Raw genomic sequence first — 26,782 nt, 5'->3', positions numbered from 1 at the left:
ACCGGATCCATAGGTTGTTGTAATGAAGTAAGGACCAAGCCAATTTGGTTCGAACTTGCCCTTCTTCTCTCTGTCTTGCTGATTCTTAGGATTTTCCTTCAGAACTAAGTCACCCACCTCAAATGTACGAGGATTGACTTTATGATTGTAGCTATGACTCATTCATTGTTGATAAGCCTTGAGATGATTAAAAGCAGTTTGTCTTCGTTCATCCAATAATTCAAGCTCTTGTAAGCAAGAGACCCTATAGTTTTCATCACCGATAATGTTTTGCAAAGAGAGTCATAAAGAGGGTAACTCGACCTCAATAGAAAAGATAGCTTCAACACCATAGACAAGTGAATAGGGTGTAGCTCCTATAGGTGTGCAGATGCTTTTGCAGTAAGCCCAAAGTGCAGGATTAAGTTGGATATGCCAATTGCGACCAGCATCATTGATTGTCTTTTTTAAGATTTTAAGGATTGTTTTATTAGATGCCTCAGCTTGACCGTTACCTTGGGGGTAATAAGGTGAGGAGAAACGATGGGTAATATGGAAGCGATCACAGAGTTCATGAACATCCTGATTTTTGAAGGGACGCCCGTTATCAGTGATTATGGAAACAGGAGTGTCGTATCGACAAATGATGTAGTTGAGAATGAATGTAGCAATTTGTTTTCCAGTGAATTGTGTAAGAGGCATGGCTTCGATCCATTTTATGAAATACTCTGTGGCAGTAATGATGAATTTATGACCCTTCGAGGAAGGAGGATGAATCTTGCCTATGAGATCGAGTCCCCATTGACAAAAGGGCCAAGGAGTCGCAATTGGTTGAATTTCTTGTGCTGGTGCATGAATGAGGTCTCCATGAAGTTGACACTGCTTATATTTCTTGACAAAGTGATATGAGTCTTTTTCCATATTAGGCCAGTAATATCCAGTCCTGATGAGTTTCTTGGCTAAGGTAGGACCACTAGAATGTGGACCACATATCCCTTCGTGTACTTCATGTAACACAATCTGAGCTTCATCTCTTTCTAAACATCTAAGAAGAGTGCCATCTAGACCTCAACGGTATAGGATATTGGCTAAAATGACGTATCAAGAAGATTGGCAGATGAAAGTGCGACGTTGGTTATGGGATAGGTCAGGAGGAAGGGTATTGTCATGAAGGTATGTGAAAATATAACCATATAACTGGGACTCAAGACCGACAACACATATCATCTCAGTAGGAGTGATTTCATATGAGGGAACCAAAAGGTTATCCACCAAGAACTCATAGCGGGTCTCATTCTGTGGTAGATCAATTAATGAAGCAATTGTAGCCATGGCATCCACAACTTGATTCTGTTCTCTTGGTATCTGCTCAAAGTCTAACTTCATGAAATGTTGTTTCAAGTCATCCACCATTCTTTTATAAGGCATTAATTTTTCATCCTTTGTTTGGTAGTTATTAGTTGCTTGACAAATTATAAGTTGAGAGTCCCCAAAAACATGAAGTTCCTGGATCTTCCACTGAACTGCAATCCGTAATCCAGTTGTTAATGCCTCATATTCTGCTATGTTATTAGTGCAGGGAAATGATAATCAATATGATTTTTGTATGGAATCCCCTTGAGGAGTTATGAAGAGGATGCCAGCTCCTATCCCATGCTGTGTGTATGAGTTGTCAAAGTATAGCTACCAAGGCTTTATGTGTGATACTGTTAGGATGGATTCATCTAGAAATTCTGAAGTCAGAGGAACATCATCTATCATGGGAGAATCTACTAACTAATTTGTGATAGCTTGTCCTTTTATTGCTTTTATGTCCACGTATTCAATGTCGAATTCACTCAAGAGCATCACCCATTTAGCTAGTCACCCAGTAAGTGTTGCTTTATTGAGAAGATATTTCAATGGATCAATCCTTGCAACCAACTTAGTTTTATGAGTTAGCATGTAATGTTGTAATTTTTGTGAAGCAAAGACCACAACAAGACATGCACGCTCAATTGGTGTGTAGTTTAGGTCATATCCCACCAAGGTGCGATTGATGTAGTATACTGCCTTCTCTTTGCCCTCAGCAACCTGTTGTGCTACGAGTGCCCCTAGTGCTATTGAAGTAGCTAATATGTATAGTAATAGAGGTTGATCTAGAACCGGTGGCATCAAAACTAGTGGATTCAAAAGATAATCTTTGAGTGTCTGGAAAGCTCATTGATAATTATCATCCCATTTGAATTTGATGTTTGTATGTAGCAAGTGCTGAAAAGGATTACATTTATCCACAAGTTGCACTATGAATCTTCGTATGGATTGGAGTCTCCCTTGCAAAGATCGAAGTTGACTGATATTCTTTGGTGGTTGCATCTCTAGGATGGCCTTGAATTTTGTTGGATCGGCTTCGATTCCTCTTTTTGAGACAATGAATCCCGGGAGCTTCCCAGAGGTTACTCCAAAGACACATTTCTTGGGGTTTAATCTTACTTTGTATTTTTCCAACCGATCAAAGATGACTAAAAGTATGTCCAAATGTGTATCTCTATCTATTGATTTGCCCAAGAGGTCATCAACATAATCTTTTACAGTAACGTGCATGAGATCATGAAAGATAGTAATCATGGCTCTTTGATATGTAGTGCCTGCATTTTTTAGCCCAAAGGGCATAACATTCCAGCAGAAAGTTCCCCAAGGACAAGTAAATGTCATTTTGTGCTGATCCTTAGATGCAATTTTTATTTGATTATAACCAGAGAATCCATCCATCAAATATAACATCGCATGGCCTACTGTTAGATCTACGATCAAGTCAATATTTGGTAATGGAAAGTCGTCCTTAGGACAAGATTTGTTGATGTCTCTGAAATCTGTACATATTTTGATGCTACGATCTGGTTTACTGATAGGTACTAAGTTGGAGATCCACTCAGGATAATCAATTAGGTGTATGAATCCGACATCCAATAATTTCTCCAGCTCTGCTTTGACTAATAATGCCACTTGTGGATGCATCTTTCTTAATTTCTATTTTACTGGTTTTGCCCCCAATTTAACTATCAAATGATGCATTACCAAATCCGGATCCAGTCCAGGCATATCAGCGTATGACCATGCAAAATTGATTTGTCGCTTTGTGAAGAAACTTATGAATTTTGAGCTTTCTGACTCTGTTAAAGATTGAGCCAGGAATATGTTATGTGGAACTTCTTCTGTACCAATGTTATCATATGATCAAGCAACTTTGTATCAGTTCATATTAGCTTCTTTGAAACAACGCAACAAGCTGCATTGTCTCAAAGAGGGGCAAAATGTAGACACCTAAAATTGTCATGTCTAATTAAATAAATATCTTTATTTATTTAATTATTTTAGCCTAATTCTTCTATTAATTAAATAAATCTTTATTTATTTAATTAATTCATTTATCCTCTTCTAGCCTTATTTCTCATTTAAATAAATACATTTATTTATTTAAATTATCCCTTTTTCCTAAATTAAATAAATATCTTATTTATTTAATTGATCCCACTTCCTCTATTAATTAAATAAATCTTTATTTATTTAATTATTTCATTAACCTTTTCTACCCATGACACATGTCATTCATCTCTTAATTCATACACTACCTACCCTTTCATTATTTTCATATTTTTCTCTCCTACCCTCTAATCATAGCCGACCATTTATCTTTTACACCTCTCAATATTATCCCTCCATTTCTTATAGTGTCTTCTATATAAGGAGATGCTTCCTTCATTATCAAACCCCCCCCATTGACTACTTGACTACACTACACTTTCGAACATATGCGATCCTACTTGCAACCACATTTCCGTTCTTTGTTGAGCTCTTGTGCACACATAAAATCTAAGAGCAAATATATCAAGCAAGATCAATGGAGATAGGAATAATGGAAATTCAAACCCTATTGGACATGTGATGGTATAATCTTTGTGATTTCATTTGATTTGCATTGTCTTAGGTAATCTTCATATGTTATGGTGGATCTTTGTTGTTGTTAGGCTAGGGTTTTGTGGTTGAATTCATTTAGTCTTTCAATATTATTATTGTTGATCCATTTTGTTTATAGTGTCCATGTTCTCAACATTTGGAATATTTCTATAGGCATCCATGTCAAGTAATGTAGTATGATCATAATTGAAAAAGATATCATTGTCATACTCATAAGAACTCATGTTTGTGGACTCTTGAGCCTCTTTAGTTTCTCTCCTAGATTTTTGAGAACGGGTTTCAACCATGAACTAGGTTTTGACAAAGATGTGTGAGACTAGATGAAAATGGAAAGATATGAAAGACCAAGAGTTGGATGGAATGTAAATGAATATGAGGTGTACTTGCAATGTCCAAAGTGTAAGACCAAGTATGTATGTAGTAGAGTAGGTGTGGCTTCCAAAGAGATGATAGTTTCTCTTGATGAGGTAAGTTGACCTTGACTCTAAGTAAGACCAAATGAGACCCAAAGGTGATAGACCTTGATGAGGGACCACTTAGTAAAATGTTGTTGTATGTAGTGTGTTGACAAAGTATGATGAGGACAAGCAAGTGACTTTTTGATTCAATTTTAGACAAATGTGAATGTAAAGTAAGGTGTAAAGCAAAGATGGACTTTGTGAGACCCAAAGACAGGTTGAATGCTAGATGAAAACCCAAAGAGATACCTAGGAAGCTCAATAAGTCTGAAACTGATTATTCTTATTTGCTGGATGGTAAAAGATTTTCAATTCTGAACACAGACGTGCCTATATACTTCACAGACGCGCTTAAATGACACAGACGCTATTTTGTCAGACACATACGCATTTCTGAGATGTTATAAATACAAAGTTGCTCAAAGACATAGATGCATTTCTTCCCTTCACAGACGCGGTTATATGACACAAATGCGGTTCTATCAGACACAGACGCATTTCTGGAGATTTTGTGCAATTTTTCCAATGTGTGAAGTTGTTTGTTGTGACCAAATCTAGATGTTTGACTATTTTTCGTGACAAGAGGACATGGTGTTGATGAAGACTCAATGTTTGCAAGTGTTTAGACTCAAAATGACTCCAAGAAAAGTGTATTGTTTGATGTAAAAATGTTTTGCATACACTTGAAGACACAAAAGACACAATGTTTCAATGTTTGGTCTTGAATGTTTGATTGTTCAAAATAAGTCAAGCATAATTCTTATGGCTGGCCAGGACAATAGTTGTTGATCCCACATGGAGTTTCCCTCGAGGCTATGCTATTCAGAGTGGATACTTAGATGCTTGACCCCATTGGCTCCACCTTCGACACTCACTTCTCAGGGCAGCCAAACATCACTCCCCATGAAAACTCCCCATGGCGAACTTTGTATCTCTACTAAGAACTGTATGTGTGTGGGTCACTACTAGAGGTCCGACCTCCTGCCCCAACAACTAGAAGGATTTTGGCTTCTAAAACAAAAAGGTGCTAGTAAGGGCATCCACTCATGTGGCCATACATGTGGCATTTTCAGCTCTGTAAATACAGAAGGCTCCCAGCTGGTAGGGGTTATGCCCTACAAATGATCAAATAAATTTGATCAAATGGGTTTATGGGGAGACATAGTGTTGGTATGAACTAATCAGCACAGGTTATCCATAGTTTTCACCATGAATACAATTGTTTATAGTGGTTCGGAAGAGGTGGGTTTTCCTTGCTACCACTTGGGTCATTCTCTCCTCACTAGTAGTCTTAATGACCACATGGGGAGACAAACCCTCTAGAGATTAAACAAAAAGAACCTATTACCCAAGACACAAAAGACATTGGTTCAATTTTAGTGCACCAATTGAAGTGTTTGCTAATCTATGAAAACAAGGCACACAATGAAAGATCAAAAACCCTTGCCAAGGTCCTGCAACAAAGATCTATTAGTAGTTTGGACTATTTCAAATGATCACCCCTTCCTGCAAGCACACAAGTTAGGTAAATTTTAGATCCAAAAGACTTTGTGAAATAGGGGCCTTCGACAAAATGATTTTGCTTTCAAGACAAGCTGCACCAATTTCATTAGCTCGATCTGAAAATGTTAGCTCAATATAAACCAGATCTGAAATCCAAATGACAAAAAACCAAATCAAAGAAACCAAAATGCAACAAAGATGAACACAGATGTGGCTAATAATGACACAAACACAGACACAGCCCGCCAACACAGACGTGTCGGGAAGCCTCATAGATGCAATTATAGAACACAAACGCATTTTCTAGAATCTACAAAATAAAATAAAAAATGTTGAGGTCGCAGACGCGATTCCAGATGTCACAGACGTGACAGAAAATAAAAAATGTGATTTGAAACTACGCAGACATGAAAATATTGAAATGTTGTCGAAAATGTTAGATCTGCAACTTCAAAACACAAAATCTGCAATTAAATATGTTAAATGCAAAAGGGAAAAGAGTCCCATCGGGCGTGCCAAAATGTTTATGGTGAAAATGGATACAACAATAATAATATTGAAAGAATAAATGAATTCAACCACAAAACCCTAGCCTAACAACAACAAAGATCCACCATAACATATGAAAATTACCTAAGACAATACAAATTAAATGAATCACAAAGATTATACCATCACATGTCCAATAGGGTTTGAATCTCCATTCTTCCTATCCCCATTGATCTTGCTTGATATATTTGCTCTCAGATTTTATGTGTGCACAAGAGCTCAACAAAGAACAGAAATGTGGTTGCAAGTAGGATTGCATATGTTCAAAAGTGTAGTGTAGTCAAGTAGTCAATAGGGGGGGGTTTGATAATGAAGGAGACATCTCCTTATATAGAAGACACTATAAGAAATGGAGGGATAAGATTGAGAGGTGTAAAAGATAAATGGTCGGCTATGATTAGAGGGTAGGTAGAGAAAAATATGAAAATAATGAGAGGGTAGGTAGTGTATGAATTAAGAGATGAATGACATGTGTCATGGGTAGAAAAGGTTAATGAATTAATTAAATAAATAAAGATTTATTTAATTAATAGAGGAAGTGGGATCAATTAAATAAATAAGATATTTATTTAATTTAGGAAAAAAGGATAATTTAAATAAATAAATGTATTTATTTAAATGAGAAATTAGGCTAGAAGAGGATAAATGAATTAATTAAATAAATAAAGATTTATTTAATTAATAGAAGAATTAGACTAAAATAATTAAATAAATAAAGATATTTATTTAATTAGACATGACAATTTTAGGTGTCTACAGTTTTAAGTTGAAAGATGAACCGAACATTGTTTGCAGATTGAAGAAGGCCCTGTACGGATTGAAACAAGCTCCTAGATCTTGGTATGAAAGGTTAGATAAGTAATTGATTGATCAAGGTTTTCAGAAGGGATTGATTGACAATAATTTATATTTCAAGATTGACTCAGGTAAAATCTTGATTATTATAGTATATGTTGATGACATGATATTTGGAGGAAATGAAGGAATGTGCAGAAAGTTTTCTAATGATATGTAGAAGGAATTTGAGATCTCCATCATCAGTGAGTTAAATTTCTTTCTTGGTTTACAAGTAAATCAGAACAACAAAGGAATTTTCATTTCATAGTGTAAATACATTAAGGAATTGTTGAAGAAGTTTGGGTTGGAGAATTCCAAACCGTTGTGTACACCTATGACCAACAGATGCAAATTAACCAAAGAGGATAAATATTCTAAAGTTGATGCAAGTCAGTAAAAATAAACGATTGGAGGACTATTATATTTGACTGCTACCAGACTGGATATCATGTATGTAGTTTATTTGGCAGCTAGATTTTGATAGGTCAATGATGAACCACAACTACCAAACCGATACTGAGAGGGGGGGGGGGGGTGAATCAGTACAAACACAAATACAGTCAAAAATTGGTTTGACAACAAATGTTCCAAATGACTAGCAAACAGGGATACTAGTAAAGTAGAGTGCAACCGGTAACATCCAGTAAAGCTCAATCAGTCATGAACGGGTCACTCAATAAGCTTTCTTCTTAGCTCAATACTACAATATCATTAGATTCTTATGCATAAACCAGTAAACTTGACCATCAGATCTTCACAACAATGAGTTCAATATGTTTTATAGCTAGGCATAAAACATAGAACCTTCATGTGCTTAACAAGTAAAACAAAGCATCACAAGATAGAAGCATTTCACATGACACACATATTTTTCACTTGGAAACCCAACTGGAAAACACCATGGTGGGGATGAATACCCACAAGCTGCTGTTTGAACTCTTTAAAAGTCCACTCTGTTAGGAGCCTTGTTCGGCTAAGGACATTACAATAGGTTCTGGTAGGAACCGATCCTGTTAAGGATCACCCAGTTAAGAGATACCCGGTTAAGGGTTAAACCCGATAGGGTCACCTTGTTAGAGGATTTGAAGAACTCAATAGTTGAAAGGATCTCCTAAGCTTCTCTAGTTTCTCAGAACTCATTAGCCTCAAGTTACCTAGTTAAGGGATTTGAAACAAGCCAGTTAAGACCACCTAGTTTTAAATATTTTGAATCAAGCCAGTTAAGGCTACCCTGTTAGGGGATTTTACAACTGTTGAAGTGGTTAGAGATCAATAGGTATTACAATGATCTATTAACAACACTTAATGCTAATGCAGATTTGTTTAGGCTCCTCTTTTCCTTCCGCACATTCACTTTGTAGGTATCTCTTCTCTCCTTTGGTCTGGTAAGAATCACGTATCACTTTCCTTGGATACACACTCACAAATTTTGCCAACAACCTCAAAAGGAAACCCAACATCGACCTTATAGGAAACATACAGGTCGGTAGTAAAAACCCTAAACCCTAAACCTATTGGGTTAAGTAATTCAAACGGGTCGATCTTGACCGTTGAATCATGCTACATTAAATGCAACAATCTTGAATCGATCTCAAGATATTCTCCATCATCCATTATCCACCGTTTTCATGGCGGCTGATAACCCATCACGCGTTATCACCGTTTGACAGACTTCGCACATTCTCGAGGTAGATAGGAATAGTCATCTTCATGCAAGATCCTACACACACATAGAGCTTGCGTGGCAACACGATCTGTCCTTCATCATACTGCTAACTCATCACAAGATCACCGATTGAGTCACACAAACTTGAGGTACACCAACCAGAAACCCCAAAGTGGAAGCTACCTACCAACTGGTAGTCATACAATTCTTCCATGTGCCGGTTCCCATAACTACATGCCAGTTCACCTTGAACAAATATGCTGCTTCACTTTGGCATATAAACTGATTCATACATATGCTAGTTCCTCTCTCTTCACTTATCACATGTGCCAGTTCACACTATGTCCCATATTGACATCAATGACAACATACAATATCATTATGTCTTCATGCCAGTTTACATAATGCCATGTCGGTTCACATAATGCCAACAATCTCCCCCGTTGGCATTGATGGCAATATACAAAATATATCTTCTCTGCTTCACATCTTCTCCCCATTTGCTGCAGATATCTTTTCGCTTCACTCCTTCTCCCCCTTTGACAACAATGCCAAAGTGGAGGTACAATCATCACTGTTCCATTATGCTGCTCCCCCTGAGGAGTGGCATCCTTCAACACATGAATCAATCAAAACTTTATCTTTCTAGTACCTGACTGATGTGGAACAATCACTTTTAGTTCACCTCCTGAAGGGGTAATACCCCTAATTCACCTCTCAAATGCATAAAAGTTGTCTTTGGGAGAGGCTTGGTGAATATGTCTACTAACTGTTCCTTACTGGACACATGCTCCAATGTAATTTCTTTATTCTGAACCTTTTCCCTCAAGAAATGATACTTAAGCTCAAAATGCTTGGTTTTAGAATGTAAAACCAGATTCTTTGATACATTGATAGCACTTGTGTTATCATAGAATATACTTACCGGTTCAGATACAGGGATCTTGAAGCCTTCCAGTACATGTTTCATCCAGACTGTCTAAGTGCAGTTCATGAAAGCTGCAACATACTCCGCTTCCGCTATAGACTGAGACATACAACTCTACTTTTTACTCATCCATGAGACCAGTCTACCACCAAGAAAGAATGCACCACCGGTTGTGCTCTTCCTCTCATCCACATTACCGAACCAATCAGCATCTGTGAACACTTTTAGATTGAAATTATTGTTGTATGGATACCACAATCCACAGTCAACTGTTCCCTTCAGATACCTAAGAATCCTCTTGACTGCAATCAAGTGAGATTCTCTTGGACTCTTCTGGAACCTTGCAGTGATGCCAACTGCATGTGCAATATCCGGTCTGCTATGCACTACATAATGCAACTTACCAATCATTAACCGGTATTCCTTCTCATCAACTAGTGCAAAATCATCCTCCTTTGTCAATTTGCAATCGGTCACCATCGGTGTACCAACTGGTTTGCTATCTTCCATGCCAAAAGTCTTCAACACCTCTTTGACATATTTGGACTGAGTGATGAAGATTCCATCTTCCATTTGCTGGATCTACAGTCCAATGAAGAACTTAATCTCCCCTATGAGTGATATCTCAAACTCTTTCTTCATCTCATCAGCAAACTCATGACTCATCTTGTCATCTCCACCAAAGATGATGTCATCAACAAAAACTTCATAGATCAAAATCTAATCTCCTTCAGACTTCAAGTAGATATTGCTATCCTCACTTGTTCTCTCAAATCCAATCTTCACAAGATGGGAATGTAGGCGCTCATACCATGCCCTAGGTGCTTACTTTAGAACATATAATGCTTTATGTAGCCTACATACTATGTCACTGTCTTCAGATAGGGTAAACCCATCCGGTTGCTCAATATACACCTCCTCTTCAAGTACACCATTTAGGAATGCAGATTTTATATCCATTTGATATACCTTGAATCTCTTAAAAGCTGCATATGTAAGAAGCATACGAACTCCTTCCAATCTGGCTATAGGAGCAAAGGTTTCCCCATAGTCTTCACCTTCTTCTTGAGCATATCCTTTGCATACTAGTTTGGCTTTATTCCTAATCACTGAGCCATCCTTATTCAACTTATTTCTGAACACCCATTTGGTGCCAATGACATTTTTATGCTCTGATTTGGGTACTAAGGACCATGTACCATTTTTTTCTATCTAGTCAAGTTCTTCTTCCATTGCCTTGATCCAATCTTCATCTTTATGAACCTCTTTGAATGACTTAGGCTCAAATTCAGAGATCATACATGAGTTTTCTATGATCTTTCTTCTGGTAAGGATTCCTGCATCCTTCTCACCTATGATCTGCTTAGGATCATGATTCAACTTGACATACCGAGGAATGGTTTTAACTAGTTCTTCTTTCTTTTCTTCTTCACCCTCATCTTCATCAGTATCAGCATTCACTGGTTCAGGAACACTATTATTGGTACTTGGTTGACTGACAATCGGTTCCCAAAAGGTTGCAGCCAGTTCATTTACAACTTGCTCACTGCTGGTTTCCTCAGTCTTCTCAGAGGATTCATCAACTCTTACATTGATGCTTTCCATAATTCTCTAAGTCCTATGGTTGTAGCACTTGAAAGCTTTACTCTTGGTGGAATATCCTAGAAATATTCCTTCATCACATTTAGCTTCAAATTTGCCTTGATGTTCACTCCTCTTGATGTAACATTTGCTACCAAATACCTTAAAGTAGTTAACCACAGGTGTCTTACCGGTCCAATACTCATAAGGAGTTTTTTCCTTACCCTTTTTGATGAGTACCCGGTTCATAGTGTAGACTGCAGTGCTCACCGCTTCTCTCCAAAAGGTGTGAGCAACCTTTCCTCGGATCAACATGGTTCTAGCTGCTTCAACCATAGTCCGATTATTCCTCTCTGCTAGGCCATTCTACTGTGGAGTCCGAGGGGCAGACAACTGTCTCTTGATGCCAAATTCTTCACAATACTTGTTGAATTCATTGGAAGTGAATTCCCCTCCTTGATCAGTTCTGAGACATTTGATCCTTTTACCACTTTCCTTCTCCACTAATGCTCTGAAAGATTTGAATTTCCCAAAAGCTTCAGACTTGTCATTCAAGAATGTGACCCACATCATTCTTGAGCAGTCATCAGTGAGAATCATGAAGTACCTATCACCCTACACACTTCTAGTTTTCATAAGACCACATAAATCAGTATGCACAAGATCAAGCAAGTTGTCAGTAGTGAAAGATTTACCTTTAAAGGTTGAGGAAGACATTTTCCCCAATTGACATTCTCTACACAAGGTATTATCTGGTTTGCTCAACACCGACAACCCTCTAACTGCCTTGATCCTACTAGCCTTCACAATGTTATCAAAGTTCACATGGCAGAATCTCCTATGCCATATCTAGCTATCATCAAGCTTAGCCATAAAACATGTACTTATATTTGCATTCAGATGAAATAGGTTACCTTTAGTCTGCATGCCGGTGGCTACCAATTTACCATCTTTACCTTTGATTCTGCAAACTCTATTCTTGAATTGCAGAGTGAAACCACTGTCATTTAGCTGGGAAATGCTTAGAAGGTTGTGTCTAAGACCATCAACCCAGTACACATTGTCAGCACTACTCTTTCCATTCAAAGAGATGGACCCTTTGCCTTTGACCATGCATGGTGCATCATTTCCAAAGCGAACCACACCACCATCATACTCCTCTAAGAATAGAAACTTACTCTGGTCACCAGTCATATGGTGAGAACAACCACTGTCAATGATCCACTCATTGGAATCATCAAATCGGGAGACAAGAGCTTTCTTATCTGCCACATCTTCCTTTACAACAACAAACACAATGTCTTCATTCTCTTCATCTTTTGATTCCTCATCTGTGACACCTTCATCAACTACCACAAAACAATTTCTCTGGTTTCCTCCTTTGAATTTCTTGAACCTTTCCGGTTTATCCTTGTTGTCACTATTAGGATAGTTCATAGCAATATGTCCTATCCGGTTATAGGAGAAACATTTCAAAGGAAGCTTACCTTTGTATTTACCAGTCCCTTTTGGAAATCCCCTAGCAAGAAGAGCTTCAAATTCCATCAAAAACTCTTCATCCTTCATTTCTCTATTCTGATTAGGTTTCCCACTAGTGCTAGCCTCTTTTCCTTTTCTAGATGGTATAGTAGAAGCTTTCAAAGCTCATTCTATCTTTTGAACACTACCATCAAAACTATTCAACTCATAGGCTGTCAACTTGGCTATGATGGAATCTAAGGATGCCTTAGACTTGTCTATTGATCTCAGCTTTTGAATAGCAGCAACCCTTATTGCATAGACCGGCAAAAGGGATCTTAGGATTTTGCTTACCATAGTGGAATCTTCTATTTTGCCACCTGCACTCTTTATTTATCCAACAACTATTTTGATTCTTATTCCATACTGCTGAATGGTCTCTCCTTCAACCATTCGCATGTCTTCAAACTTTCCTCTCAAGCTCTCTTCCTTAGCCTGTTTTACATTCTCATCACCACCATAGATATTTTCAAGAGCATCCCATACCTCTTTGGGATTTGCCTTGTCCTGAACATCAATAAATTCAATGTCAGATAGGCTACTGATGAGAGCTTCCATGACTTGCCCATTTTCTTGTATCTCTCTCTTTTGGTCATCGGTGAGAGTACCGGTAGGAACAACATATATATTTTCAACATAACTCCAGTGTTGAACACCCATGCTTTTGATGAATATCTTCATCCTGTCTTTCCATATACCAAAATTTTCCTTGTTAAACTTTGGACCTTCCCTCTTCATCATTTGACTAGGATCTTTTCCTCAAGCGGTTAAGCTTACAACATAGAGGACCTGGAGTGCTCTGATACCAATTGATAGGTCAATGATGAACCACAACTACCAAACCGGTACCGAGGGGGGGGTGAATCAGTACAAACACAAATACAGTCAAAAACTGGTTTGACAACAAATGTTCCAAATGACTGTCAAATAGGGATACCAATAAAGCAAAGTGCAACCGGTAACATCCAGTATAGCTCAATCAGTCATGAACCGGTCACTCAATAAGCTTTCTTCTTAGCTCAATACTATAGTATCATTATATTCTTATGCATAAACCAGTAAACTTGAGCATCAGATCTTCACAGCAATGAGTTCAATATGTTTTATAGACAGGCATAAAACATAGAACCTTCATGTGCTTAACAGGTAAAACAAAGCATCATAAGACAGAAGCATTTCACATGACACACATATTTTTCACGTGGAAACCCAATTGGGAAAAACCACGGTGAGGATGAATACCCACAAGCTGCTTTTTGAACTCTTTAGAAGTCCACTCTGTTAGGAGCCTTGTCCGGTTAAGGACATTAAAATAGGTTCTGGTAGGAATCGATCCTATTAAGAATCACCCGGTTAAGGGATACCCGATTAAGGGTTAAACCCGGTAGGGTCACCTTGTTAGAGGATTTCAAGAACTCAATAGTTGAAAGGATCTCCTAAGCTTCTCTAGGTTCTCAAAACTCATTAGCCTCGAGTTACCCGGTTAAGGGATTTGAAACAAGCCGGTTAAGACCACCCGATTTAAGGGATTTTGAATCAAGCCAATTAAGGCTACCGTGTTAGGGGATTTTACAACTATTGAAGTGGTTAGAGATCAACAGGTATTACAATGATCTGTTAAAAACACTTAATGCTAATGCAAATCTATTTAGTCTCCTCTTTTCCTTGTACACATTCACTTTGCAAGTATCTCTTCTCTCCTTTGGTCTAGTAAGAATCACGTATCACTGTCCTTGGATACACACTTACAACTTTTGCCAACAGCCTTAGAAGGAAACCCAACATCAAACTTATAGGAAACATATAGGTCAGTAGTAAAAACCCTAAACCCTAAACCTGTTGGGTTAAGTAATTCAAACAGTTCGATCCTGACTGTTGAATCATGCTGCATTAAATGCAACAATCTTGAATCGATCTCAAGATATTCTCCATCGTCCATTATCCACCATTTTCATGGCGACTGATAACCCATCATGCGTTCTCACCATTTGACAGACTTTGCACATTCTTGAGGTAGATAGGAATAGTCATCTTCATGCAAGATCCTACATGCACATAGAGCTTACGTGGCAACACGATAGGTCCTTCATCATACTGCTAACTCATCACACAAAGATCATTGATTGAGTCACACAAACTTGAGGTACACCAACCGGAAACCCCGAAGTGGAAGCTACCTACCAACCAATAGTCATACAATGCTTCCATGTGTCGGTTCCCATAACTACATGCCGGTTCACCTTGAACAAATATGTCACTTCACTTTGGCATATAAATCGGTTCATACATATGCCAGTTCCTCTCTCTTCACTTATCACATGTGCCGGTTCACACTATGTCCCATATTGATATCAATGACAACATACAATATCATTATGTCTTCATGCTGGTTTACATATTGCCATGCCAGTTCACATAATGCCAACAGATTTCAGCAAGAACCAAAAGAATTACATGTGGCAGTGAAAATAATCTTCAAATATTTAAAAGGGACAAAAGAGTTTGGTTTGTGGTATCCTAGAAATTTAGATTTTTCCTTTGACAACTTATACAGATGCAAATTGGGCCGGAAGTGTTGATGACAAGAAAAGTACAAGTGGTGGAGCATTCTTCCTTGGTTCCCGATTGGTTGCTTGGTCAAGTAAAAAGCAGGATTCTATCTCTTTATCTATAGATGAAGCATAGTACATTGCAACATCTTCATGTTTCACATAGATTCTCTATATGAAACAAAATTTGAAGGCTATTAGTGTAATTTTTAATGAACCCATCTCGATTATGTGTGATAATATTAGTGCAACAAATATTTTCAAGAATCTGGTATAATATTATAGAACAAAGCATATATATATTTGGTATCACTTCTTGAAGGAAAAGGTGTTGGATAATGGAGCAAAGCTTAAATATGTACCTGTAGACGTATAAATCTGACCACTTTCCTAAGTGAATATTTAATATTCATTTTAACCCAATTCTTCCTATTAATTAAATTTTATTTAATTAATTTCTTCATATTCATCTATTTGATTAAATAAATTATTCAATTTATTTAATTAAGTTCACCTAAGCCTTTTCTAGCCTTTGATTAAATAACTCACTTTATTTAATTAATTCCCCTTTCTCCCTTTTTAATTAAATTTACATCTAATTAAATTGATCCTTGCAAATAAATAAATCTAATTTATTTATTTAAATCTCCCACTTGTATTTATGCAAGGTGCATCTATTTGATTGAAATAAAGTAATTTTATATTAATTAAAATCCTTTTTCTTCCACTTGCATTTTCCTACATCTCCCACTTGCCTTCTAAACCTCCTTCTAGACTCTTCTAATCACTTCCAATTTAGCCTAATCCATCTCCTAATTATTGTCACAATCCTAAGAAAAGAGAAGTCACTTCTCAAAGTCTCCAAAGTCTTTGAAAACCATTAAAGGCTTTATATCCTTAATAAGTTAACCCTCAAAGCCTTCCAAACCATTTAAGGCTCTTACATAACCATTAATGGTTATCTCAACCTTCTTTCATGATTAGAGACTTTCTCTCTAACTCAAATCCCATCTAACCCAAGGGTCTCATCAAGCATTCATGGCTTTAACCTTGGTTATCTCTTTAACCCTTGCACAAGAGTTTACCCCTTGGGTAAAAGCTTTATCCATTGGATAACCCTAACTTAACCTTAACCCTTATCTCCTAAGGTAACCTTCATGTCTTCTCAAGCATTTAATGCTTCTTTCATCTCCTCTCAAGCAACCTCTTGTTGACAATTGTCACCATTTCATTGGTGAGAATTGAAAATATGGATTGATTAACTTTCAATCCTAGCCCTTGTTAAGATTATACAATCTTGACCATCCATTGCCCTATTTTCCCTATAAATAGAGCTCTCATTCTCTCATTTTGATATAGAAATCTTTGTGGATCAAACTTATAACCATTTTACTAAGAATTTTAGCCTCTCTTTGATAAATCATCATAATAGCATTTAGAAACATTCTAATATCATAGAATATCCATGTTAGACTAGTATATCATTGCTAGGATAATTAGTTAATCTTATCATCACCTTTATGCTAGCTTAATAATCATAGCTTCAATAGCATACATATCTAGGAATGAATTCATGCATAATAATCAAACATCACACATTCTTGGAGTTGTCATTCCTAAGTCACTTTGCTTAGTTATCTGAGAGCAAAGGCATTAACTTTAGGGATCATGTGAGATAGAGAACAATGGGACACCTCTTGGGAGGTTGAGATATTCAATATAGTTCCTATAACTTACACCAAGAGTCTCATTGGTGTGTGGGCCCTTTTTTATACTGACTTTTACATTTCTATCGCCCTCGTTTCCCGCACACATTTCTGGTGCCCATCATGGGGCTTAACCCCATAAATCATATCATTTTTGATGCAGGAGAAAGATTGCAAGAACATGAGAAGGTTGTTTTAGCATGTCGGGACCTTTCATTAGCACATTCAGAGCAAATAATAGTGCCCTCGGTGTACTATTTAGCGCATAAGACCCATTCCCTAGCACATTTAAACTCTCTATTAGCGCATAATAGTCTGGTTTCTTTCCTGCATATTGGAGCAACAGTGTGACGCATTCGGTAACTAGTGTAGCACATTTAAACTCTCTATTAGTGCACAATAGTCTGGTTTCTTTCTCACATATTGGAGCAATAGTGTAGCACATTCGGTAACTAGTGTAGTGCATTCGGTAACCTGTGTAGCGCATAGGTAACTTTCTGTAGTGCATCTGTGCAACAATCCAACACATGACTCTGACAGAGAAAATTCAAAATTATAACCGAAGTGAAGAAAAATTAGGCTTGTGCAAGCCCACCATAGATTCTTTTTTTCACTAACTTTCTTCTTGCAGGTCACTGACAATTTCTTGTAGGTTTAGAAGAAGTTAAAGTAGGAATTTTAATTCTTTCTAGCTTTTTTTAGTTGGATAAAAAAAATTCACTTTCCTTTAGTTTAAAAAGAATCTCATCTTTTCTTTTGGATTTAAAATTTACTACATCTTCATTTGGGTTTTAAAAAGAATTCCATTGTTAGATAAAAAGAACAACAAAACAAAAATTTTATTTTTGCAAGTTAGGCAAAGCACTTCATTTGGGTTTAAAAATAACAACAAAATTTTCTTTTCAGTTTGCAAAAGGTAAAAACAATCACATTTTACTTTGGTGCATAAAAAGAATTCATTTTCATTTTGCAAACGATAAAAAGAACCTCACTTTATTTTTGTGCAAAGCAATGGAGTATTTCATTTCGTGATCTTCCTTTTGTTGACCAACATCATGATTTATATTGTTGACCAGGATTTCACTTTCTTAGATAGAAAACATTTGCTATGAAGAGTTAAAAAGAACATCATGCTTGCTGGAGCAACATCTCCAAATAGAAAGTTATAAAATCATTTCTTTGAAGGATAAAAAGAACTTTGTTTGCTTTGTCTCGAAAGTGGAAGATATATGCTCTCCCCTTAACTGGGTGACCAAAAATCCAAACCACTCTTAGAAGCTTCCTTTACTTCAAGCATTTTGAATGCTTTAGCAGGCCTGCCCTCTCGAGTTGCTCTTAGAGCACCATTAATGGCCGGTGAGAGGGGAACGACCTAAGTGGGAAATGACTTTATCACCAAGTATTCCAACCCACTATAATCAAATGTGGAGGCTAACAAAAGACCCTTTATGTTAGAATTCCCATAGATACTGAGAGGGGGGGGGTGAATCAGTATCTAACCAGTGAATTGAATTTCTTAACTTAAAACATGTAGCACATATTATAACAGTGTGCCAGTATGCAAGAAATAAAGCAATAAATAGAAATGAAGGCAACCACATGAAAATCACACCATAACACACTGATTTAACAAGGAAACTCGGTGTGGGAAAACTTCGGTGGGATTTGTGACCCACAATATTCACTTATTGACCAATAAGAGAATATTACTTACAAGAGGGGCTTGCACATGCAGGAAGGCCAATTTCCTAGAGCTCACTACTCAATGGGAAGTCACTTCTCAAACCCTTAAAGTCTTTGATAACCATTAAAGGCTTCAAGTCTTCAACCACTTAATTTTCCAAAGTCTCCCAAACCATTAATGGTTAACTCAACCCTCTAGCATGATTAGAGACTTTCTCTAAACTCAACCTCCATGTAACCCAAGGGTCTCATCAAGCATTCATTGCTTTGACCATGGTTATCCCTTAATCATTTGCACAAGAGTTTATCCTTGGATTAACTCTTAATCCAATGGATAATCTTAACTTAAGCTTAACCCTTACCATCTAGATAACCATGAGGTCTTCTCATGCATTTAATGTCTCCAACCCCTTCTCTCAACCCAACCCTATGTTGACATTTGTCACAATTTCATTGGTGCAAATTGCAAACATGGATTCCCAACTTTCAAACTCAACCCTTGATTACCTCTTTCAATCCTGACCATCCATTGCCCTATTTTTGCTATAAATAGAGCTCTCATCCCTCCATTTTGATAATCCAAGTTTTTAGTATCATACTTATGCTCAAATACATTCAAGCTTTTATATACCATTCATGCTCATCATTTAGCCTCTCTTTTTAAATAGGAATTAATCTAATATGCATTTTAGAGTATTTCTATTATCATTAGCTTAAATCATTAACTAATATAGTATGCTAGGATAGTTTGTTTACTACCCTTGTCATCTTATAGTTAGTTTATTGCATTTCTAGAATCATGCATAGCTTAGGATGCATCTCATATTAAATCAACAAAAAGCATCCCTCGTTCTTGCATTTGCCATCCCTAAACCATTTTGCTTAGTGATCTGAGAGCAAAAAAATTGGTTTGAGGGACCGTGTAAGATAGAGAATCATGGGACCCACCTTGGGAAGCTGAGTGATACTTCATTACTTTATAGCTTGCACCAAGAAGTCCTATGAGTGTGTGAGCAAGGCTCCCTAGAGCTCCATTTTTCACATATTGAGTTCTATCGACCTGCTTTTCTCGCATACATTTCTGGCACCCACCGTGGGGCTCTACCCCATATATCAAATCATTTTTTTTATTTAACCCCTTGTGCAGGTACACAAGAAAAATGAATTAGCACGTTGAGTTAATTGTTTAGCGCATCTAGCTAACAGCCTAGCGCATCCAATTCCTTGTTCAGCATGTGGGGTCCATCACCTAGCGCGTAAAGTCCATATATCAGCGCATAAGAATACTAATTTTTCTTGTAGGTTTCGGCGCGGGAGAAAAACAAAGCAGCGTCTTGAGTGCACAGAGTAGCGCATCCCGAGGACAGTATAGCGCATCATTGGCTTATTTTAGCACATTAATGTGATTTTGTAGCGTGTATAGTTTGTTCTGTAGCGCATCACAGACTGAAATAAGAAAAACAAACATTGTAACTGAAAGTTAGAAATTAGACTTGTAGAAGTCCACCGAGGTATCTAACTGGTTATTTTGCAAGTTTCTAACAAACTTCATTGCAAATAGGAGCTTCATCTTAGGATTAAGATAGTTAGATTTTTACTAACTTACCTAGGTTAGTTTAAAATTTGATTTTCTTTTCTTAAAATTGAACTCACCTTGTTTTTGGGCTATAAAAAGAACCACTATCAAAAAATTTCTTGCTTTCATAGGAGAAAACCTTCATTTTTAGCTCTAAAATGAACAACACAAACTTTTCCTTTTGCAAACATAGCTCTAAAAAGAATCTCACCATCCTTTGGTGCATAAAAGGATTCATTTTTAAAATTTTGCAAAGGAAAGAACCTCACTTACAAAGTTTTATTCAAAATCAAAAGAGGAAAGTTATTCTCCTTTTCTGATTTTCTTTTGTTGACCACATCGATAAATTTGCTTTGTTGACCAGATTCTTTCACTAGATTAAATAATCATTGCTTTGAGGAACTAAAAGGAACACCATGTTTTTCTTGGAGTAACATCTCCAAGTAGAGGTTAACAAATCACTGAGTTGAAGGTTTCAAAAGAATTTTTGATTGCCTTGAATCGAAAGAGGAAGGTATATGCTCTCCACTTAACTGGGTGATCCAAAAAACCAGACCTCTCTTAAAAAGCTTTCTTTCCTTCAAAAGCATTTACATCCTTTAGCAGGCCTGCCTTCCCAAGGAGTTGAAATCAACTCTTAAAGCCATTTATGGCTAGTGTGAAGGGAATGACCTAAGTGGGGAACGACTTTGACGTCAAGTATTCCAACCCACTATAATCAAAAGTGAAAAGTGACGAAAGACCTTTTCAACGGTTGCGCGCAATGATTAGCCTTCCCCCAGTATCCTTGAGATACATAAAGCCTTTGTTCTAAAGGTTGGGAAGCCTCCTGAGGGATTTTATCACTGACGGCCGGACAAGAAGCCTGATTACAAACCATAGAAATAGAAACTTTGAACCGAGTCAGTAACTAGACATTTATAACATCATAGTGCAAGGGTGGGGAAGAATCCACCCCCAAGATTACTCATCATATATCTCCCAAGATAACTACTCAACTATGAAGTGATTCACTTTGAGTTAATTTCTGACAAAAGGCAAAAAAATGGGCACCCTCTTGGGGGTGACATGGTTGTTTGAGCTGATGGAATATCAAGACTAGTGGGCTATGATGTTATTTATGACCTTTGAATAAAGAGTCTTTCTGAAGTGTATTATTCGTATCCAAACATGTTGAAACATTGGGGATTTGAACACATCCTCGCAGAACATACACTTTTTGTTAGATTAGGCAAAATGGTTGTACTTTTTGTGCTGTGCTTGCATTTATTACTTTAGAAAATCATCCATCTAAATTGAAAAACTCACGATCAAAGCCAAAAATTGCAGAAAAACCAACTGAAGGAAAAATCAGGGTAGATTAGCGTGTGAGGACAACTCCTTAGCGCGTAGGGTATTTCAGTTAGCGCATCAAACCATCCAGTTAGCGCGTCTGTTCCAAACAGTAGCGTTTTATCCCAAAATCAAAATAGTGTTAAAACATTTAGCGCATCAAAGAAATAGTCTAGCGCGTGGAAGCATCAGCTTACCATGTGGCAACCAAACATTAGCGCATCAGGTTTAAAAGTTAGCGTGTCATAGACCCAAGTTAGCGCATAGCTTTTTAAACAGACAAAAAACAAATTTTTGAACAGTCAAATATTTAGCGTGTGTCTGGGGGCAGCCTAGCACATGTGGTCATTCTTTTAGTGCGTGGAGTAATTTTGGTAGCGCATTTCATCTTTGTTTTAGCGCGTGACCAAAAACATATAGACAAGGGGCAAAACAGTGAAGAATTTTAAAATTTTTGAAAACATTTTCAGAAGCCTCTTGTCATCAACATCAATTTTCATCAAAACGGAGTAACGAAAACAATAATTTAAAAGCTATTTCTTGAGCCAAATTTGTGTCAAAACAAATGTTGTAAAAATCCAAAACTGATCATACGGTAAAACATGTCTATCTTATCATAATCCGGAAACCTCATCATAAGTATCAAACAGAATCCTTTACCATCTTACAGATTTCATCTCAAAAACATTTGTTTAAAAATTTCAGGTTGTCAAATCAAGTCTCCATATCGGGAGGCTTTTATCCATATCATTTGATACGCTTTGTCGTGAAGGGGCATCTAAACCTTCATTTTGATAGAGTAAGACTTGAAATTTTCCAAACAAGATCAACTGATTCCAAACAAATCAAAAGAAACCATTGATCACTCATGCATGACTAATCCCCATATTCTGAGAAGAAAGAACCTTTATCGTAACATCACATTGAAGAAACAACCACCTAGTTTTTCCAAATTTATCAAGAGAAATAATTTTTTATACATCAATCGTCAACTCTTCAAATCTCATCGGGTATTCCTTCATCATGTCAAACATTATATCCAAAACAAATCCAATGAATTTGACAAAAAGCCTTTAAAAACAAGAGCATATTGTCAAAAGTCTGCTTTTAATCAAATCATAAACCGTGGAGGAAAGATCAATCCGACATTCTTGCTTGATGAGTGTATCACTTATAACACACCTCAACCAGAACTACCCACTCCCGAGCAGCATATCAACGAGGATTTTGTCCCCTTCGTCACTGAAAGTTTCTACTAAAATGCCTATTACTCGCTCTCAAAGAAACCAACAAAGCAAGACACACACAGAGTCTAGTATGAATCGAAGGTTGTCAAATCCTTTTGAAGGTCCACACCTAGAAGAGACTGAAATTTTTGAAGCACTTCTTTAGGAATGTCAGGAAAACGCTTCATTCCAAAAGCTTGTAGAAAGGTTCGTGGAAAATGACAAAGAAAAATATTTGCTCATGCTCACAAGTAAAGGAGTAAAACTCCCTAAAAACCTTGATGCAGATATGTTTAGGACACAACCTCAGCATTATGAATATCAAGAATGACAGTGAGAAAGGGAAATCCGTGACCCTGAACAAAACATCCTGGATCAGAACATACTAGAACAAAATACACCACTGCAAAACATCTCGGATCAAAACATACCGGAGCAACATACACCAAGACAATACCTTCCCGAGAAAAATATACCATTCCAAACACCATTTCAACCCATGATCAATACAAGGGAAGAAATTTTCCCTTGACAAAACAATGTACGTTTGGCTGCCCTTACTCAACAAATGCAAATGTTACAAAGGCAAATGCAAGATATGCAACAAAGGACAACAGTACGGTACTCTTTAAACAAAATCTATCCTTATCCTTTCAACAGGAGATTGCACATGATCCCTTTTCCTCCAAACTCAGATGTACCTAAATTTGACAAATACGATGCCAAAAGTGATCCCCATGATCATGTCAGAGAATTTTGTACCATGCGTCTTGAGTTCGCTCATAATGACACCTATCTGATGAGGTTATTCCCAAGAAGCTTGGGAGGGAAAACAATGGAATGGTTATCCAAAATTACACCACCTGTCAGATCATTTGACGAATTGGTTAACAAATTCATAACACAATACTCTTATAACATCCAACATGCCATAACCATGCTGGACGTCTGCAACACCAAACAAAAGAACAACGAAACATTCATGATTTTCCTTCAACGTTGGTGGCATATGGTATCACGATATCCTCGAGATATTCCTAAAAAGGAGAAAATGGAGATCTTCATCGACAACTTGAATGGTGAAATGAGTTATAGGCTAAAACTCCAATGCATACCGTCTTTCACTAAATTGATTGAAAATGGCATTCAAGTAGAGGAAGTGTGTGTCAAAAAGGGAACACTCAAATTCTACAAGGAAGGAACAAACTCATCAAACTACAATAACCAGAACAACAACAACTTGGACAAATCTTGATTTTGGACTCGAAACAAAAATGAAGGCAACAATGACTCACATGATCCCAAATCTAAGCAACCAATGCTTGCATTATCTGGGAATCCTCAAAATATGAAAAATCCTAAAAATGCTAATCCAAATGCTAACACATATGCACCAAATGCCAATCAAGGACAACTCAACACAAACAACACCAACGATACTCAAAACAAAAACACGAATCCAAGACCTAACAACAATTCACGCGACAACACAAACAATTTCCAAAAGCGTGTCTTCACACCACTGGGGCAATCACTAGAATCGGCATTCAGAGAACTTCTGGCAAATAAAATTCTCTCTTTGCTGACAATCAGCAACTATGAACCCCAAATCAAACCACCTTGGTGGAATGATTCACACTATTGTGATTTCCATCGTAACAAGGGTCATTAGACGAACGATTGCATGAGATTGAAAAACATTGTGCAAGACATGATTGATCGAGGTGACTTAACGGTAGATGGTCTCAAAACAAATGGTGATCACGGAGCCTTTAAAAATCCTCTTCCAAATTACAACAAAGATGGAGCTTCAACCTCGAATGATACACGCGGAGCTCATATCAACCATATCTACAACAACACCATAAATCACATATTAGCTGAAGATCATCAAGTAAATGTCATCACCATTCGAGATGAGTGTGATCATGAATCTGTCAATGTGACAACCCAAACTCAGAAATATGTCCTAAAAGGACATACTGCACCTACAACTACTACACCAAAGATCCAATATGACTTGGTTAGCCAACTATGCAAAACTCCCGCTCAGATATCTATACTAGAATTACTGAAACTATCACCCAAGCACAAGAACATATTGGAACAAGCGCTATTGGAAACCAATGTACCTCAAAATCTGGATACAGACAGATTTGAAGCCATGGTCGCTCATATGACAAGACCTCATAACCTCACCTTCTCATAGCATGACAATGCTTCCTTGAGCCATCCGCATAACACTCCTCTCCATATCGAAGTCATCATTTGCAAACACAGAGTAAAAAGAGTCTTAATCGATGGAGGAGCTAGACTTAATATATGTACTTTAAAGCTTATCTGTGCATTAGGCTTCTCAGAAGAGTCTATTGATCCCTGCAAGAAGATTACCATAAAGGCATATGATGATGAGGAAAGGTCCTCTAAAGTAACCATGATGTTACCTATTCAAGTGGGACCAGTGCAAAAGGATACTATGTGTTAGGTCTTAGACATAGATCTCACCTACAATATTTTGTTAGGGCGACGCTGGATACATGAAATGCAAGCAGTACCCTCTACGTATCACCAGTGTGTCAAATTTCCTTATGACAGACAAGAAATCTCCATATCTGCAGATCACAATCCATTTCAACATTGCAACGCAATGGGGGCAGCCTAGGACAGTTTAGTTCCTCATAATAGAGAAAAGCAATGATCTTCAACATCAGATCTACAAACAGCAAAGCCCAACTCATTATCTGGAGATTTCAAGCAGCAAATGCAAATCAAAGACCAAGGTATGGGAGAATACTCTTTGGAGCCCCTATGTTTGGCCAAATTACCAACATCACCCAGATCTCATGGATTTCCTACTACATCAACGCATTTGGTAACTCAGCCCATCATCAAATTTGATGGTACCTTCATCCAATTGGGCACTCTAGCGCATGAATCAGAAAACAAGGATATTCTTAGCTAGTTATACAAAGATGAGAAAGAAGATAACAGAGTAGCTGCGCTGGACATTGTTCTACCTACACACCTATATGGAAAAGGATACTTAATCATGTAGCAAATGGGATATGATGGTAAAGGACCTATTGGGAAACCCATAGAAGGAGTCACTGAACCCATAGATCTTCCTTCACAGCCTAGTAGAGACAAAATAGGATTGGGTTGTAAGCTCACTTTCCTATTAAGAAAGCCACCCCGCATTACTGCAAAACCTCAATGGAAAGTAAAGAAGAAGTACAAAGAAGAATCCTGGCAGGAAGCATTCTTTGAGTCAGCAGAAACAATCCACCAGGCATGAGAACGTCAAGAACAGAAGTTACATCAGGAAAAGCTTCTAAGCCACAAGAAGGCCATATCTGCAGCAGTAGCTCATATTCAAAATCCACTATGTCAAGAACAAATAAGATCATCTCAGGATACCATTATTTCTCCCCGAGGAGGCACAGTCTATGAACAAATACAGAAAGTGGAAGCAGGATCTGACACCGAATCAACAAAAACTATCAAAATGGTATCCATCATGAAAGATTTGTTTTCACCATACAACATACCTATTTACAACACTAATAGAATATGGGATGGAGCCTCAGAGACTGATTCCAATGAATATGAATGGGGTACCTACTCAAATGCTACTATAGATATCCCTAATAACACCGACAACATACCCCTTTCTCAGGAGGAGCATAACGCAGAAGATAGACCTCTTGAATTTGGTCCACAAAATATCTATGACA

Source organism: Cryptomeria japonica, chromosome 9 (assembly GCF_030272615.1).
Source record: "Cryptomeria japonica chromosome 9, Sugi_1.0, whole genome shotgun sequence".
Classification (NCBI taxonomy): Eukaryota; Viridiplantae; Streptophyta; class Pinopsida; order Cupressales; family Cupressaceae; genus Cryptomeria; species Cryptomeria japonica.
Note: the sequence above shows the minus strand (reverse complement) of the source record.